Raw genomic sequence first — 18,373 nt, 5'->3', positions numbered from 1 at the left:
GAACCCAGGACAAGTAGATTGTTTTGATGATGTAATTGAACCAGGCCTACACAACAACTCTTCATCTGCCACAGCATGGGATGTACGTAGTATATTAATAGTGCCTCTCTCTGGTCCTTAAGCCCTGGATGTGAAAAGCTGTGTAGCTGTCTCTCCTTGCCTGATGGCCAGTACCAAAGTATGCACATGAAAAGTGCTGCCTGGTGCTTACCTCAGGGAAAAGACAGGAAAAAAGGGAGGGTTTGGAGATGCCTGTTTGGGAGACGGACACAGCACAGTGGGTGCTCCACTGGTGGCGTGGCTTTGGGCTGGGTTAGGTGTGCAGGACATCCCTAGCACAGTGTGCTGCTGGACAAGTGACCCTTGTTGTCCTGCTTCCTCCCATGGTTGGGGATCTGGTTTATCTAGTGGCCTCACGGCAGTGCAGAGCTGTCAGTGGTCAGGGAGGTGGTCCTAGCGCAGGAGCCATGTCTACAATGGTTATTAACTGACATAGTAACCAGAGATACTGTGTCACAGGCTCTAATGGCTTTGCATTGTTTTTTCAGAATAGGATGGAAATACATTGGGTGCTGTTGAAATTTGGGATAGGCTGGGGAGATGCCAAAGGGAGAACAGCCCTTCTGAAAAATCTAAATTTTTCAGGCAGAGACTGGGCAGTGCATTTAAGTCAGTCATTTAGGGTCCAGCCCTCTCCTCGCTTTACTACTCATAGTTTTAGACTTTGCATTTTTATGGTTAATTTTTTTCATCAAGGATTGCTTACATTGAGGGGGAAAAAAGTATAATGTGTATATCTGTTTGCTTTGGGCTAGTCTCAGGATGAGATACAATAGCTTAGGATCTGAGAAATAAGACATTAGTCCATTCTATATTTCAGTTCCTTTATGTATTATAAGCAGATTCACTTCACTTGTAAAATATCCTCATACACTTTAATTTTAAAGACGATTCTCTCTTTGTCTGTTTCTATTATTCACAGTGCTTTGATATCTATGTGTCAAAGAATTCCAGAAAAAAAAAAAATCACCTTAAAGCTGAGAGCAAGCGTGGAACATTTTAGCAGAAAAAGAGATTTTATTTTTTTATTAGGACATAAATAAAAGCATGGATTATATTTGAAGCTAGTTCTTATTTATTCAGCATCTACAGCTATGGTTATGTTTTACAGAATAATGTGAAACTTATCCCTTTGTTTTATAGAGCAGTTTCACTTTGCCTCTGCAGACATCAGTGATTGGAGCGAATAACATTAATTTAATCCTGTCCCTTTTCACATTCATGAGAGCTTTACCACTGACTATGGTGAAGCCAGAATCTGTCTAATATGTTTTAACTTGGGTGTCAGCCAGAGTTTAAACCTGGCTAAAGCTGTTTCTTGCCAGTGTGCTCTCATTTTATTTTTACTTATGTGTGATTCTCCAGTGTGCAACGGGATGTTTATCTATACTTCCAGGTGCCAGCAGGAGTGTTACGTGAAACGAGCTGTTTGATCCTACCTTTCCCCTCTTAAGAGGCATCCTGTCCTATACAAAATATGGCAAGCAAGTTGTCCTTGTGTATGTCAAACTCTAATCCTGGTGGGACTCAGTAAAACCACTGTGGACAAAGCCCTGATGAGGGTCTGCTCCCCAGCCACTGACCCGGGGCTCCTGGGAGTGCAGCCCGTGGTTCCCCGATCCCCATCCTGTCTGAGCTGATGGGGTCTGGCTTAAGCACCTGCCTTCAGACCCTGGTCTAGGGTACAGATGGAATAATCAAATCATAAAAGACAACTTTTTTTGCTATTTATTTATAAATTTTGCTATTTATTTATAAATGTTACAAATTTATTGCTATATTATTTTAATGAGTTGGGCAGAATCATAGAACCAGCTAGGTTGGAGAAGACCTTTAAGATCATCAAGTCCAGCTTTTACGCCAGGAGTGCCAAGTCCACCGCTAAACCATGTCACTTGGGGCCTCATCTACACATTTTTTTAACTCTTTCAGGGATGGTGATTCCACCACTTCCCTGGAAAGCCTCTTCCAATACTTGACTACACCTTCATTGGAGAAATTTTTCCTAATAGCCAATCTGAACTGCCCCTGGTGCAGCAGGGAATGGTATTGTCATCCTAAGAACTATGTTAAATAATACTTTATTTTCTCATATCTATTAGCTCCTTCAATAAATTTATTTAATAGTGTAGATTTTTAGCATTAGACTTTTAACTGGGGACTTAATTTCCTATACTGCCAAACTGTGATTGTAAAATAGCATTTGAATGCTGAATACTGTAGTTTTCAAGTTTTATAATAAGATTGCTAATTGTAATTTGTATTCCAATACTAGAATTTTTCAGAATGAGTTGGTATGCAGTTCCTTTTCCGGGTTACCCATAGCACTGCACTGCCATGGACAGGCCAGTGGTAGTTACTACCTTTTTCCCATTTTTTCCTCTCTTCTAAAGCCATCTCTGAGTATGGCCAAGTTGTCTTTCTGGTCCAAAGAACACTATAAAGAACTACAGCTAAACAACTGATGAGCAATGTGGCTCTGTTGACTATTTGAGTTGTCTCTCTACCACATGATTTAAAACAGAAAACCACTTTTTTTGGCCTCTCTGATACTATATAAAGAGTGGGGTGTTTTTGTTGTTGCTATTTTTTTGCTCCAGAATTTTCAATTTTAGATTTTTATTTTCAGAGTGCTGTTTTTACTGCTTTGCCCCTTACCACTTGAAAGCTTGGAAAGTTAAAAGTGTAATTTTAGAGAAGAAAGGGGACAGAAACTAAGTATTATTCATGCTGTTTTCTAAGGGAAATAAGGGAAATGCTAAAGGTTCTTAAATTTTTTTCTTTTTTCTTACATTTCTAACCACCTTTAGTGTTTCATAACTTCTTCAACTTTGTAGGTATCACAGTGGAAAAGTTAATTTGATTTTTCTTCTGGATAGCTGGATATCTCCTTTAATATTGAAAGGATTTTGAAAAGCTAGAGTGAAAGATGAACAAACAGAAGATGCATCTTTGAAAATACAAGGTGTCTTTCAGTTGCATTCAACATTGTGAGAAAATGGGAGTAGTATAAAAACGGCATATCTGTTTCTAGAACATGCTGGTCTTTTAGGAACCAGTTCATGATGAAAATTTCCTTTTGAAATAACATAAGTGAAGCTTCTTTAAAACCACTATGCCAGAAAACAGATTTGAATGACCCATGAAAAAATAGCAGTCTAAAAATTGTCTATTTTTGTTGTGATTCGTTCTGTGGTAGAACTCTGACCTGCTCGAGTGAGCAACATCTTACTTGCAGCTGCTGCTGTTGGCTAGAAAGCTTACAAGGGCATGTGGCTCCGCACCTAAGGCTCACCCAAAAACCTGGTGTTTTTTTTGCTTCAGCTTCTGCCACAGTTTTGTGCAGCTGCCCAGAAAAAGAGGTGAAAAGAAGCTACCAGTCCTGAGGCTTATATCCACAGGCTTTACCCAAGGTCAGTTGACATGCCTCTTAATCAGTCTATGGAGGAATATGCTTTACCGTGTGAGCTTGCAGGCAGCCTTAACAGTGATGTGGACAAAGTGGATTTTTGTTGGTCAGTTTTGGTACAGAATCATGTACCATCTGAATGTGCTTGCATGTTTACTAGGGTGCATCCAAAAACTAGCAGGGCTTCAACATCCTATCAAAAAGAAAACGGCCGTGTTGATTAGAAGTCTCAACAGCATATTCCTGTGGTCTAGGAAAGGAATTTAAATGTGAGGCATCTTTGTTACTAAAAGATTTCTAATCTGTAAAACACTAGAGATTTTGAGAATCAAAATAAAGTTCCCCAGAGTGCCTAAAGGCCTAAGGTCTATTATCTTGTCTCTCAGATGGAGAAGTGGATTGAAGTTTGGCTTGAAATGTTAATATCACAAGTGAGAAAGCTGCTATATCATTCAGCCTGACTCCAGAGGGAAAAGACCAATCACTTTAGAGTTAAGATGCATGAGTGAGAAAGTGCACATGGGCCAAGAATGATTGACGTTGAGAGGTATTTTTTTTGCTGCATTGGATGATACCTGAGAAGCTCCCTGGGTTTAGAATAAGTAAGGGTCACTGAAGAACACTCCTCAAGGCTGCTGCTGCCACATAATCTATGGGTATGATAACGAATTTCCATACTCTGGAGAATGGGATGCTGTATTTAAACTGTTTAAACCATGAACTGGTTTATACAACATCAGCTTCCTTTTAGCTAGCAGCAGTGTAGAATGTGTTTTGCAAGACTTGCTGTAGGGAGTAGGCTAAACATTTAGTTCTAAGAAAAATAAGACCAGCAGTCCCCTAATCTCCACAAGCAGCCACCACATAATTTAGGCAATCGAATCTGTCATTCCAGATCCTAATCTGATAATGCAGTGGGAATCCTGCACCCATACAGGCATGCATCCAGGGTATGGTTTGGAGAGTCTGGGTTTATTGTTGAGTTATATTCAATAAAACATGTCAGAATGGATTTCTTTTCAGGAGATGATATATAAGCACTAAGTCTGGGTTTTGTAGCTATTTCATGAAATATAGCTGTTAGAAAGTATCTTGAAAAGTTAATGCAGTTAAAATTTTGCTCAGCCAGTTTATGGCACCTCCAAAAATAAATGCAGTTTCAATAGAGCGACATCTCATAAAAGCTGAATCTGTCTTTCTTGAAATTCAGTTTTTGAAATGAGAGCTGACAATTGCTTGGACTGTCAAAAGTCCAAGCCAGTTTAGTCTGAGGACAGTTGCTGTGTGACTTTTGCTTTTCAGGTTGCAGAAGGCAAAATGTCATGGTGAGGACAGTATTTCTCTCCTATATCAGAGCTTGCATTAGCTCTCATTAGGAAATTCTCTTTGTATTCGCATCTCTGCTTTGGCAACGCTAGCTCTGTAGGCTGTGTAATGAATCTGTACAGGGGCTACAAGGAAGGGAAATGAAAGATAATAGTGTTGAAGCCCAGAAAAGTCACCCAGTGCAAAAGTATTATCTGTCTGAATCTGGTGGTTCTATATCTGAACAGTATTTTGGGCTTCAGGTGTACCGATAACTGTATAGCAGGTTGCTATTCAGACATCGAATGAAAATCAGAGCTTTTACCTGGCTTCGTTTGGTTGACTTGAATCACTGTCTTAGGTGAATGCTTATTAATTTTCCACTATGTTTTTTCTAAGAATTTCTCTGCCCCTCCCTGTTTATTTTTGTGGTTTTTTTTTATTTTTATTTTTTGGAAATAGTCCTATTTAGGGGTGTTAATAATCACATTAAAGACACTTTAGGTACTGTGCTAAAGTGGTTTTTGGAAAATCTGTGCTCCCAAAGCTTAACTTTTCCAGTATGTTAGTATAGTAACTTGAATCTCAAAATTTTGAAACTCTGGGAAAACTTCCTGCTTGTAAGAAGAAGACAGTATCAAAGTTAAAAGTTATATCTGTGGTTGCTTCTTAAGTTCTTCAGTGGTAGTTCCAGAAGAATCCTCTATGACTTCCTAGAAAGGGTAAGTTTTTGGAAGGTTTTAATATTAAGTTCTACAAAGTATTCTACTTACAGAATGCTGTATTCAATTTCTATCATAATTTGGTTTCTACTTATGTGCCTGTAAAGGACTGAATAAAGCAGCAACACCAGGAGAAAATTTCTCACATTTTTAGCATATATAAAAGTACAAATTAAGAGATTGCTTTAGTATTCATGGTGTTCACTTCTTCACTGCCAACACACAAGTATCAAAATATATAGATTCTCTTTCATGCCTGGATTTCTGATCCTGCTGAGAAACTGTTGTACTGTTTGTGCATCAGACAAACACACATGTTCATCCCAGGAGACAAGGAAGAAAGGGTTTGTGGGTTTTCTTAGCACTCCTAAAGCTGTTAAACCCCTTCACAGCACCATCTTATAGATACCAACATTAGCAGAGGAGGTGGCCAGCTTTTTAGCAGCTACTAACTTAATGGCTTGAAATAACCCCAAATTACATTTGAATGATTTGAAATAATATTTTTTAGTGTTTTTATATGTTGAACTCTTCACAAAGAATCTCGTTGGGCAAGCGCACAAAAGCATTTATAAGGTGAACGCTGTTAGTCCTCATCTTACTAGGGCAAAATCCACAGCACCTTGAGCTATAGAAGGCACCTGAAGTGCTATCACAGTGTTGTGATAAATATTAGCATTGCTTATAAATTTTAACTTTTCTATGTTTCCAAAGAGCAATTAAGGAGGAGGAGATGTATTTCCATGCCCAAAGTCTGTAGTAAATCTCTATACTTGTTTTCAGTTTTGGCACATTAATGCTTTTTACATATACAAAGAATGGCTGGGTTGTTTTTTTTTTTTTGTTTGTTTTCCAAAAGCTGTGGATGGAAGTAATTTATGCCAGTTGGAAATCAAGCATAAACAATATGTGGAGTTAAATCTACAGTTCTGCAACTGGAAAGTGGACAGGCCACAGATAGCTGTATCAAGACCAATTGCTTCTGTGTAACATCCTTCGTTTGTTGGGTATTGTGTGACAGTGACATATTCAATATGCTCTTTGCCTGGTATTTGAAGCATGGAACTCCCTGGAAATGGATTTTCTTTCTGAGATAACAACCAGTTTACAGTAATTAATGTGATAAAGACAGCAGCAGCTATAGCAATCTCTAATTCCTTACTCTTAGACCTAGAGATTATTAGAGATAGATATATCTTACGGTGTTTTCTCCTGAGAAAAAGCCCTTTAAAATATTTCATTCCTGTAGCAGGACTGGCCAAGACAGTGATGAAAGGAATTTTCCTTTGCTGGAGGGAATTATTCATGCTGGACTAAATGGAAAGAGCAAATGTTGGCTTATTTTAAAGATGATGAATGCAATTTTGACTCTAGGCAGTGAAAAAGTTTTTTGTGGGTTGATCCAAGAACACCTTGGCCCAGGAAAAAGGGTGTCTACAGGTTCTGTCTAGTGTGGATGAGCTTACTGCAAATGTCAGCCAAGGATTAGGAAAATGGAGAAGAACATGTATGAGAAGTGGTGCTGTTAGTAGTGCTTCTGCTGGGGAGGGTTCATTATTTTTCATTATAAGACTGGAACAGGAAGTATTGCAAGTGTGCAATGAAATATGTTCTTAACTAAATGCATTATTTGGGAATATATGTGCTATGGTTATTTAAATGCTTCCAAATTTGCAAACAATTTTTTCTTTATTAAATAAATCATCACTGAATTAATAACTGAAATTAATTTCTAGAACCTTTGTTTTATTTAAATTAACTTATTTTGAAAGGAAAGTCCTAAACTATTACAACTGCTACAACTGAAGTACTTTTTTGGGTACATTTGACTTAACCATTTACAACTCAAGTGTATTTATACATCTAATCCAGACGACAAGCTAATAGTGGTCTCTAAATTTTACGGCCTCTGCTGAGACAGCCATGAAGGCTGTTGGAAGGCAGTTTGACTTTTTCACCGGTATGGATGCTGTCCCCTAGAGATTAGCCTGGGATCATTATCTGACAGATGTGATCAGCAGATTAATTTTTGATTGCTAGATGAAGGACTTAAGTGGATCTAAACCAAATATTCAGCGATTTTGGGTGGTTTAAAAAAAGGCCGTGATTTTACTAATTGAAAAGAGATCAGATCCTGAAAAGTACTGTGCAGCCAACCTGGTTTATTATCCTTCCCAGTAAACACATTTACTTTGTCACAAAATCGCTAATAATTTAGTGTGTATAGACTTGCGGATAGTAAAGCTTTGTGTTGTTCTGGGTTGACCCTTCTGCCTGATTTAAAGACCATTGTGAAAGAGCTCTGAGAAGAATCTCAACATCTTTCACCACAAAGGTGAAAGCTTTGATGTGAGTGCTGAAGTTAAAGCCTGCTGCAAGGAGAGAATTAGACAGCTAATTTCTTTGTGAGTTTGACTTGGAATAAAGTAAAGATTATATTGAACATGACTCTGACAAGTGTTTATAGATGTTAGATATCTCTCTTCCTCTTCTTTCTTTCTTTATATATTTGTTTAAAGAAATGGTATTGGCACAATCTGAAAGTGCTTCTGAGGAAAATCAGCAAGGTGTGTGGTGCTTCCTGCATGTTTTAAACTCAGTTTCCTGTTAACTGTGTGGAGAGCTTGTCTGTGTCCCACCAGATGTGTGCTAAATCTTTGAAGAAGTCTATTCCAAATAGTAAGATAAGTCTCCCATCACATCCATTTGCAAGATTTGTGTGCTAGAGTTTAACAAGCTCCATATCCCCTGTATCCTGCCTGCTTTCAGGCAGACTGGCTTTTTCTTTATGGAGCAAGAGTGGAGATCTCTGGGCAGCCTTTGATTCCTGAGAAGCTGTGTGGCTGCTGTCCCATGCACGCAGTGATGTGTTTGTGCCTGCCTGGTGACTCTGGGAGGAGAGGTGGATGATACTCCAAGAGAGCAGCTTTCCTCACCACCTGAATTTCAGGTGTTCATGGTATAGGTTTCAGCAAGCACTTGTGAAACTCTGTTCTGCCACAGTAAGATTTTTATCTTGTGTTTGCAGGTGTATTCCCATGCATTTCCTTGCTGTGCTGGGCCTTTTCTTACTTAGCTTTGGCCAATATTTTGGAATGAGATATATCAGCATTTTGTATCTTTAGAAGCAAATCGATTTTTTTATTTTTATTTTTTTAAATCATCTCCCAAATTCCTATTTAATTAGAATTTTTTAAAAACACTCAGGATGGAGTGGTGTATCCTCCTCATTGTTCCTGGGTGCAAGAAGGCCAGCTATTTCTAGCATGATGATGTTTACATGAAAAGTTATGAAGCTGCTCGTCTCACTCATGTGGAGTAATAGTTTTGCAGAAATCAGCTGGACTGTTATTGAAGCAAAATACCACTCAGCATGAGGAAAGCTGGTAGGAGCAGGCAATGCGCAGCTCGAAGCTTTAGCAAGGTCTTATAATAACCAGATTGTTTGTCTACTTATCCTAAATGGAGGTGTCTGCACTGTGGCAGAACACTGGAGCATCCGTGATTGAAAAATGATGCCATGTGCTGATGTGTATGCCAGCAAGCTCTAAGGACACATTTGACATGGTGTGCCTATTCTGTGAAGCAGCAATGAAGCAGTTAAGATAGATGGGAACCATGCAGCTAAAAATCCTGCATGTAGTTTGAAAACTCATCCAAGGTACTTACAGACCATTTTTATTGCTGTCCCTCAGGATTTGTGCACAGCTTCTGGAAAGCACAGTGTATGCTGCTGATAGAGATATGTCCCCTTTTTCTGCCATCCAAATGCCAAACAAAGAGGAATGAAAACTAAATGGAAGCAGGCTGCTTTTGTTCATGAACTGAGACGTTTATGGCTATTTGTAAAATGCTGAAGAACTTGGTCTGCTGCTGAGAAGCAAAGATAAGTAAAGCCTGTCACTAGCAAGGTATTTTGGGGTCAGCTTCAGTCTCAGGGTGAGTCATTCCCTGGATGCCCAATGTAGGGAGCAGATCCCTGCCTAAACAGGCCTGAGGTGCTCTTAAAAACAGTTTGACTTGAAGCAGCTGGGCATTCCTTTGGCTGCTGAAATGACTCTCTGCTGAGTGATAAATAATGAGTCCAGTTTCACTGTGACAGAGCATCTGGCCTTGTGATTTGTAAAACAAGGGCTGTGTATTTTTGGAATGAGTTAATTGTGAATACTTATACAGAAACCAAGAGTTCCTTTACTGCAGAAAGACTTTGGTATATTTGAAAAAATTATCAGCTTCTGAAACTAGAATTTATTTATTTTTAATTCAAACAAAAACTCTTCAGACTTGGTTTGTTCTGAACAACAGATTATGTTTTCTTTCTTTGAATACTCTGCTTAGGTTTTTAAGGACTCCAGCCATTGCTTTCGTAACTAAGATGGGGAGTTCAGGTGGCATTCCATGCTGACAGACTTTTCTCTACACAGGGATCTATCTTGTACTAACCATTGGTATAAGCACATTCGGGATTTTTGTGTTCTTTCAGAACAGTCACAGTCATTATTTGCAGGATATATCAAAGAGTGGTCTTTTGTTGTGCTCCATAATTTGTAAGTAACTAATTGCAATATAGGGTGGTCCTAGAGCTTATCTAGTATTACCTGTAGTTACAAAAAGAGACTCCAATGTGTATGTGTGGGTTTTCTTTGCCTGTCAGGTTTTTTTGTGTGTTCATAGGGGCATATTGGATATACTGGACTGAATCCATCTAGTTACATTGTAACCAAAACTGCACCCATAGTATTGCAGTATATTGTAATTCTAAGACTAATGAATTACTATTGGATGCCTTTTAAATCTGTGTAGGGCCTTTTATAATCAAGTTCACATAATGTTCTTGTACCTCTGTTTTTCTCATGCAAATAAAGGCTTGTAAAAAGAAGTTTGGCTTTTTATTAGCTGGAAAAAACAGAGAAGCTTTCAGATACTTGTCAGATAATTTTTTTTTAATTCCTTCTATTTCAGCAAGAAAGTCAAAGTAATCAGAGTATCTATAAGCACATTGCCATAATGTCTTGAATGTTAGCAGAAATCTAAGAGTGGGCTCCAAAACCACTCATTTTGTATTGAGCAATACTTGCTTCATTGTTAGATATATACTCCTTGGCTATCTGCTATTCTTCAAAAATGTAAGATCATCTTTAAGTCTCATTGGGGCAGGCCAGGGGAGGCTGGCTAGAGGGACATGAATTTAATGTTAATAGAGGCATGTCTAATGTTACCATCCCTTTTACCACGTCAACAATAAATGTTGGAATAAGGTTTTCCTGGGAGGTTTATAATGGTAAGCTGAAGGCGTGTCATTTTCTGCTGCTATTATGATCTGGTCTCACTAACCAGGCAGGACTGTTTTAGCGCTCCACATCGTGTCTAAGTTACAGTCACAGCTACAACACTCTGGACTGCCTGGGAATCTTTCATTGCTACCTTTCTCCACATCCGTTTGCAGTTCACCATTGCCATGAAAGAGACCAACAAACGCAGAGAAAACAAAAGAGGCTATTGCATTAGAACACATTACTATTCCCAAAATATATTGGACAATAAAATTGGTTGCTTGTTTTCATTACAAAGACACTATGGCTAATATTACACAAATGAGACCATTCTTTTAACAATGACTGTAATGAGGATGATGTACTGAAAGCCTTAGTTTGTTCATCTGACAGCATCAACATTGAAATTTTATATCCTTTTCCTGATAGCTTTTTTACTAAATGGAAGTTTGCATTTGAAGCACAAAGATTTCTTTAATTTCAATCTGCTAATCAAAAATGACACATCAATAGGAGTTTTAGAGATGTTATATTGCTGGGCAGAGGAGGGCTACTTGCAGTGTAGCTTGAATTACCTTAGTAGTGTGGCATTTCCAGATTATGGTGGATATAAAAATAATTTTCCTAAATTAGGGAATGAGATTTTAAGGATAGAACTTATTTATTCTCTTTTAAAGATGTTTAACTGTTTAAGGTGATGCTTATTTTTCCACAGATGGCCGAGAGAATGTGAGAAGAAAATTAGGGTACCAAGTGGGAAGTGTTGGGAAACAAAGGAAAATACAGGATAGTTTGGGGGATGTGTGTGTAGGATTCAAGTGGTTGTAGTCACTAAGAACCTAATGTTGGACTAATGTTTGGAGATTACTGTTTTGGGAATATCATCCTTTGTTTTTGTGATGTGATGGAGAGTACAACTAATGCCAGAAGATATATTCAGAGTTTTCAAATTGTTTGCATTGCTGCTTTCCATATGGATAGACTGGATAGGATTTTGTTATTTTAACTGAATTTCACCAAATATTTACTGTTTGGTGACTGATACATCTACCACCGTGTTGATGTCTGAAGAATTTTAACTTCTCTTTTCACTGTACTTGGCCCAAGTAACGAAAGGGGTATTATCACATGTCAGAATTTATTATACCAATGGATACATACTTTAAATCAAATATGTGTATGTATAGGTTTCTGATAAGAAAAATGTGCTTTCTGTTGAAAAGTTAAATGCATGAGACCTTGTTTTCTTTTAAGAGAAATAACATGATAGCTTAATTCTCCATTCCAGAAGAGCCTTCAGATCTGTCCTCTCTGCTCCAGTTACTCAGGGTGCAGACCATGCACAGTTATTATGGGGAGCTCTAACAACCAACAAAACCTTTATCTAAACCTCCATATGGCACATCACTGGAGTACCTAGACATGTGCACTTTTGTCTTTGGTCATTTCATACAGAAAATACAATTAGACTTGGCTGTCAAACAGATGAAATCTGTCATACTTCTGTAGGAGCTGAATTTGGTCCAGCCCAATAAATACAAAAAATACTCATGAAATTGCAAACAGAGCCTGTGGTTTCAGTGCATGTGGGCTAAGATTCTGTGGGGTCTGGCAGGTGCCACTTTCTGGCTGAACAGCCTGTTTCTGTGATCAGCACTGTTTCCCTGTTCCGCCATGCTAAAAGCCATTGCAATAAAGCAGCAGATGGCTTTGCCACACCTTCTGTCAAGGGGCAGTTTCCATCAGAAAAATGGAGCTCTGTTACTTTCTTAGGAACAACCTGAAAGTTGTTCAAATTATCTTACTAAAATAACCTTGCAAAGTGGTTTCTTTTTATTGTTCCTTTTTGTGTTTTCATACTTTTAATATGGCCAACCTGTTTTAGACATGTAAAGAGGAGGAAAAAAAATACATATCAATCAGAAGGTTTGTAATATCTTGATTTTCTGTTCCTGAGATATCAGGGAACAGCCCATATTTCACACACCTGTTTGTTATTTGTAATCTTTTAGCTGATGCTAGACAGGCTTAATGCCCTCAAGTGAGGCGTCATGGTTAACTGTGTGCCAGGAGCTTTGTGTTTAATTTATGTGGGGGGTTTGGGCAGTGTGGAGTTGTGCAGGTTCCTGGTTGTTGAAGCCCATCTTTCAAGGATGAGGGTAACAGATGCCCATTAAAGACAGAAAAACTGAAGAATAAAGCAATATTGCAGACTAATTATCACCAGTGGTGGGGCAGACAGTCTTTGAGTTGATTTCTCTCAAAATGCCTTTACATGTGTGTGTGACAATTTTATTTTCAAAAGAGTGCAGCCCTTTTGTCACTGAACTTTCTCAGTGCAGAATTTTCTGTATTATAGTGTCTGCCAAGGGATTTTGAGGGATTGTCTGTATTTTTCTTGACACATCATTGTATTTTGTACTGTAAACCTAACAAGTAGGTGGAATTAACTGATCTTCACTTGTGTCATGACTATATGTCATCTCGATCATGATTTGCGAGGATGAAATCCATTTGGTAAATCCATCCTTTAGGATGACATATGTCAACATAGCATTAAATGCATTGGTTCTTTTTTTTTTTTTTTTTTGTCCTGTTCTATAAAACCACTGTATGACAGTTAGCAACTGCTTGAGTTTGTTGGTCTCTGTCTTCTGCTTCCACCTCTCCAGTCATTCTGCTATTGCAGGCAGTTCAGTAATTGTGCTGGCTGGTCTGCACGCTATCGTAACTGTTGTTCATTAATTGCATGGAGCCCTGACTCTAGCTGCAAGAACAGCAGTAGTTGGTAAGTCACTTGTTATCACATAAGGATATATTTGCTCTGCATCTGTCAAATACACTTGACACTGTTCCTCATCTTGTATTGTGGCTGCCAGAGCCTGTCATGTCCATGTTATGCCACTGTGGTGACACGTGGGCCCTCCTGGTCATTGTAGGAAGGAGTGTGTTATGATGGCTTGTGTTTAACAGGCTTGGGACCACGTTAGTTGCAGCCTGCTGGTGATCACAAAGTTATGCTTGTGCCTTTGCGCATGAGAAGGATCTTCAGGAGGTGATGAGCGCTGGACCTTTGTACGGTGCTGGGAGAGCTTGTTCATAGCGTTGCCTCAGGTTTAGCTTACTTTTTGCTTTCTGGTCACTTGAACAGAAGCTGACCATATTTTTATGGTCTAGGGCTTGATCTAGTAGGATCGAGCTTTTTAGGGGCTTTCCCAAGCACCAGCTTCATGGCTTATTTTTGAGTATGCAAGTGCCTGGACTACAGGAAGTAGCCAGGAAGAACCATTAGGTTCAAAGGGGGAATCCTGGTGATGGAGTGGATGGAGGGACATGAAGTTGCTATTGCTGTCCCAGTTCTAGGTATTAAGAACTGAAGTTTCCTGGGAAGACAGTAAGAGGTGAAGCATGACTTCTGTGTACAGGTGGTGTGTACGTTCTGTGGAAATAAAGCTTAAATTTCCAGGTGCTGTTAAGGTTTTCCTAAAACCATATTCAACAATAAGATGAGAGGGGAGGGGGAGTGAATCACATCTTAGAGAGCTTCTTGCATCCCAATTTCCTTTTCTAGCATTGTTTTTTTGTTCATGGTCATGACAGCACAGTCTTGACTTGTCATCATCTTCACTTTGAACGCTTCTATCCAGTATGAGATGTGTCACTTTGACAGGAGGCCATTTAGGACTTTAATAGTGCACCAAGGAGTCTAGGATTAATCTAGAAAGACATATAGAATTAAGTGCAGTGCATCTCAGATACGAGCATGGTAAAAGTCAAAAAATAGCAGGATGCTCTAAGGGGTTATACATGCAGGTGTAGCTAATTCATAGGCTTTGTCTTGTACTTTTTCCAGCTTTCAGTAGTTTGTGCTGAAAGTGAAAGGCAGCTCCTGGCAATTATTTGAAATTTTTGCTGCTGTATGAAAAAACTTCAGCAAAACTGAGGGTGTGGAGAAGAGTTCAACAGTAGATTGAATACACGATAAATGTAAGTGTAGGACTGTCATCAACTACCTAGGGCACTGAGTCCTGTACCAGGAATGTTAAGCAGCAACATAGGAAACAGTAAAATGTTCCTAAAAGGCTTTCTCTGATAAGCTGATAAGTGTGCTCTGCAGTCTGCCTTGAAAACTGGTTTCTGTGAGGTTCTTTTGTTTGGTTTTTTTCCCTTCCTCCCCCATCCCTTTTTTTTTTTTCTTTTCTTTTCCTCTCTCCATTTTTTCTTTTTTTGTTTTGTATTAAAGCTGACCCCCATCCCTTTTTTTTTTTTTTTTTTTTTTCCTTTTTAATTGACTTGCACTGAAACTGAGCTGATGGCTTCTCCCCCATCAGGAAGACACTGCAAACAATTGCTTTCCTGTGCCTTTCTTGAGGCTGCTGGAAAGTTTTTTAAAGATTAGTAGTCTATAGTGCCATTTCAAGATTCAGACATTCATTCCATGCACCATTACCCATGGAAGAAGGAAAAATAGACTATTATAACTGTAAGTGCAATACTCTAAGCTAATGGACAGTATAAGAGATGTGTACTTTGCACATGCACACTATTCATTTAGAGAGAGTGCATGACTTTGACATGCCTTCCTGTAATGGAAAAGCAGTTAGGAATGTAGAATATTCTTCTACAGAAGAGACAAAATTGCCACCCACCTATCTTGCGTGGAAAGAACAAACTGAATAAGGTTTGCAAGAGAGAAATACCTTTAGGCTCAGTTAACAGATATTTTGACACTAGAGTCCTAGTGTAAAGTACAGGAGATCCTATTTGCTTCTTATTGCTGGACAATTAGGATGGAAAGTGTGTGAATAAAATGGAATGTCCTTGCAAAACTGCAGCAAGAAAGCATCTTCTGTGTGGTAATTCAAAGTGGTGAAGTGGTACTTTTGTGATCTTTTTGCTATCCCTGGCTTTTAAGGCAGTAGCATGAACTTCATACATGCATAGGAGCACACACAAATTTTTAATATACATATATAAACTTTGTAGTACTGTATACTTACAGATATTTTTTCTTGTTTTAAAAGGGACCAAAAAGAGGGTCAATTGACAAATTACTTATTTTTGGCCATATTCATATCAGCATTCTATGAGACTTGCTTTCACATAATTAGTCTTTCTTCCCAAAGCTATTTTTATGTATTTTCCTCTTGATTCGCATAAAAACCACCACTTCCAAAAGTTGATGTACCATTTTTAGTTTACAAATATTCAGTCCCATATGGACTCTTCCTTCTATCTCATGGTACAAATGAAGCTAATCTTTCCAAGTAGTGCTTAGAAGTGACACCTTTCAACTCGCACTGACTGCTTTCAACTACCACAGTATGTGCCAGGACACTAAAATGATCAGTTTTAGGCTGCAAATGATTGGGACCTGTCTGCAAAGTCTTTCAGTCTCCAACTATAATGTTTTATTTCCTTGCTGATCTGCTTATTGACAACCACAGATTATACATATCCTGTCTCTTTCCAAAGATGTTGAAACTGAACTAAATTGTCTCATGGTACCATATAGAAGGGTATCCCTGTAGGCATTCAGAATGTTTTGCATTGGGTCCAAGAGGTGTAAATAACTATATCCCCTTTGCAGGAGGGAGATACAAAGCAAACCAGATGCACAGCTTTCATGTGAAATTCTTAATCCACAGATGCATAGTAGTTCCCTTCCTAGGGCATCCTATAGCTATAACCATATGCCCTTAATTTCCTAAATTTTGACCTAATGACTGAAAAACTTGAAAAGCCTTTGGGTCACAGTAACCCTTCTGAAATTAGCAATGTTTTGAAAAGGCCTAGGTGATTTAGGTGTTTGAGTTTTCATTTTCTTTTAGAAGACACTTTATGCACTACTACGAAAATGCTCCTCGGTCTACTTACCAGCTTTTGCTTTTAACATTCACAGTCTGTCCAAATGTCTGTCTTTCTCCCAGTCATCTTAATCTACTCCAATCCCTTTCTCAATCTCTTAAGGCACCTTGGTCCTTAGTTAATTTCCTTACCAATTTTAAATTCCCTGGTTCCTCAGTGTCCCTTCCTAAAAGACTTTAGTTCCTACGTTCTTCTCCTTGTCCTCATCAGGTATCTCTGGATGCCTCAATTGTTTTTCCAACATATCCTTGACTGCCTTGTGATGTTGCTTCTGTAACATGAGGATGTCTGAGCATTTCTCTAGCTTTCTCTGCTGTGTTTTCTCTGACTACTAAAGATTTTGCATGGTCTTACCTTTGAGTCAGTGTGCTGTTGGATCTGCAGCTTTCTTAATGCTAGGCACATTTCAGATCTCTGTTAGTATGAAAAGAGCAGTTGACTCAACAGAGATTGCCACACCATGCTGAGATCTTAATAGTTTTAGCAAAAGCAATGTGGTGATGGGGATTGACTTGTGTAAGGGAGAGTTAGTTTTAGTTTAGTGCACATATAGGAGGAGGACCTAGCTTGTCACTCAGTTGGTTGCAGGCAGTGGTTCAATAAATATGATTAATAATGGTACTTTATCATATGAAATCTAATACCTTTTCCAACACATTATATGAAAAACTGACTTGTGAAGTTTATCACTGTATGTAATTGATAAGCATAGTAGGAATACTGATCATAAACCAGCAGGCTGTAGCCTCTGAGGTCCTTGTGAATTATGTGAATGAATTATGTGACATATGAATTATGTTCTCTTTTAAAATTTGTTACACATTATAACTCAAATTATATTTGGAATTGCAAACCAAACATATACACAAAAAACCCAACCTCAAACCAACACACATATAAAATAAGATTTTATTTTTTTATTTTTAAGTGTAAAATATTTAGTTTCATTTTCTTCTCTTGAAATCAGTTGGAAAATTCCTATTGACTGGAATAGAAGTGGAGATTTTTGTAGCACTGAATGCATTTGAAAACTGTTACTCATGTCTCTCTTTTGAGTGTTAAGGGAAAGGTCTAGGAATGCAAAGAGCTGAGGAAGTGGTCGTGTCATCTTCATCTGATGTGGAAGGGGCTTTCTTTTAAGTGGATGGAGGATTAAATGTATCTTTGTGATACTGGGTTTACTGCAAATTGTAAGGTTATTAATTAAATGGCCAAGGCTTCTTAATGATGTGTGCACAGAGAATTGTAACTTCATCAGGTTGTTCTATTCTGGGTATGAATTGTAATGCATCCTCACTTTGAGGTGGATAAATGCCAGCCTAAGCCTGGTTATGCTAGAAACTTGAAAGTTTTATTATTTCTATAGGCCTAACTGTTCTCATAGCGTTATTTTGCTGTAGCTGAATAGCTGAATCAAGGACAGATTGTATCAAGTTAGGAGGGCTTTTGTAGAAGGTGAGAAGAGGGAAGTTTTGTGGCATGGCTAATTTGATTGTTGACCTTTCATTTCTTGAGAAATAAAACTATCAGGACTAGAACACAGGGAAGAGTCCAGCTGTGATAAAACTAGTTCAAAAAGTTCTCGGCCTATGGCATGCATGAGTGGACAAACAGTGGAGTTAACATACCTTCAAATTCACTCCCAACTTTTAAAACATGGACTTTCCATTCTTCCTCTGGCTGCTGCTGCTGCTCTAATCCTTGTTTCTGATTATTGGTCATTTCCTCTGACTGAA

This window comes from Nestor notabilis, unplaced genomic scaffold (genome assembly GCF_000696875.1).
Source record: "Nestor notabilis isolate BGI_N333 unplaced genomic scaffold, ASM69687v1 scaffold632, whole genome shotgun sequence".
In the NCBI taxonomy this organism is placed as follows: domain Eukaryota; kingdom Metazoa; phylum Chordata; class Aves; order Psittaciformes; family Psittacidae; genus Nestor; species Nestor notabilis.
The sequence above is the reverse complement of the archived record's forward strand: the minus strand, read 5'-3'. Positions refer to the sequence as shown.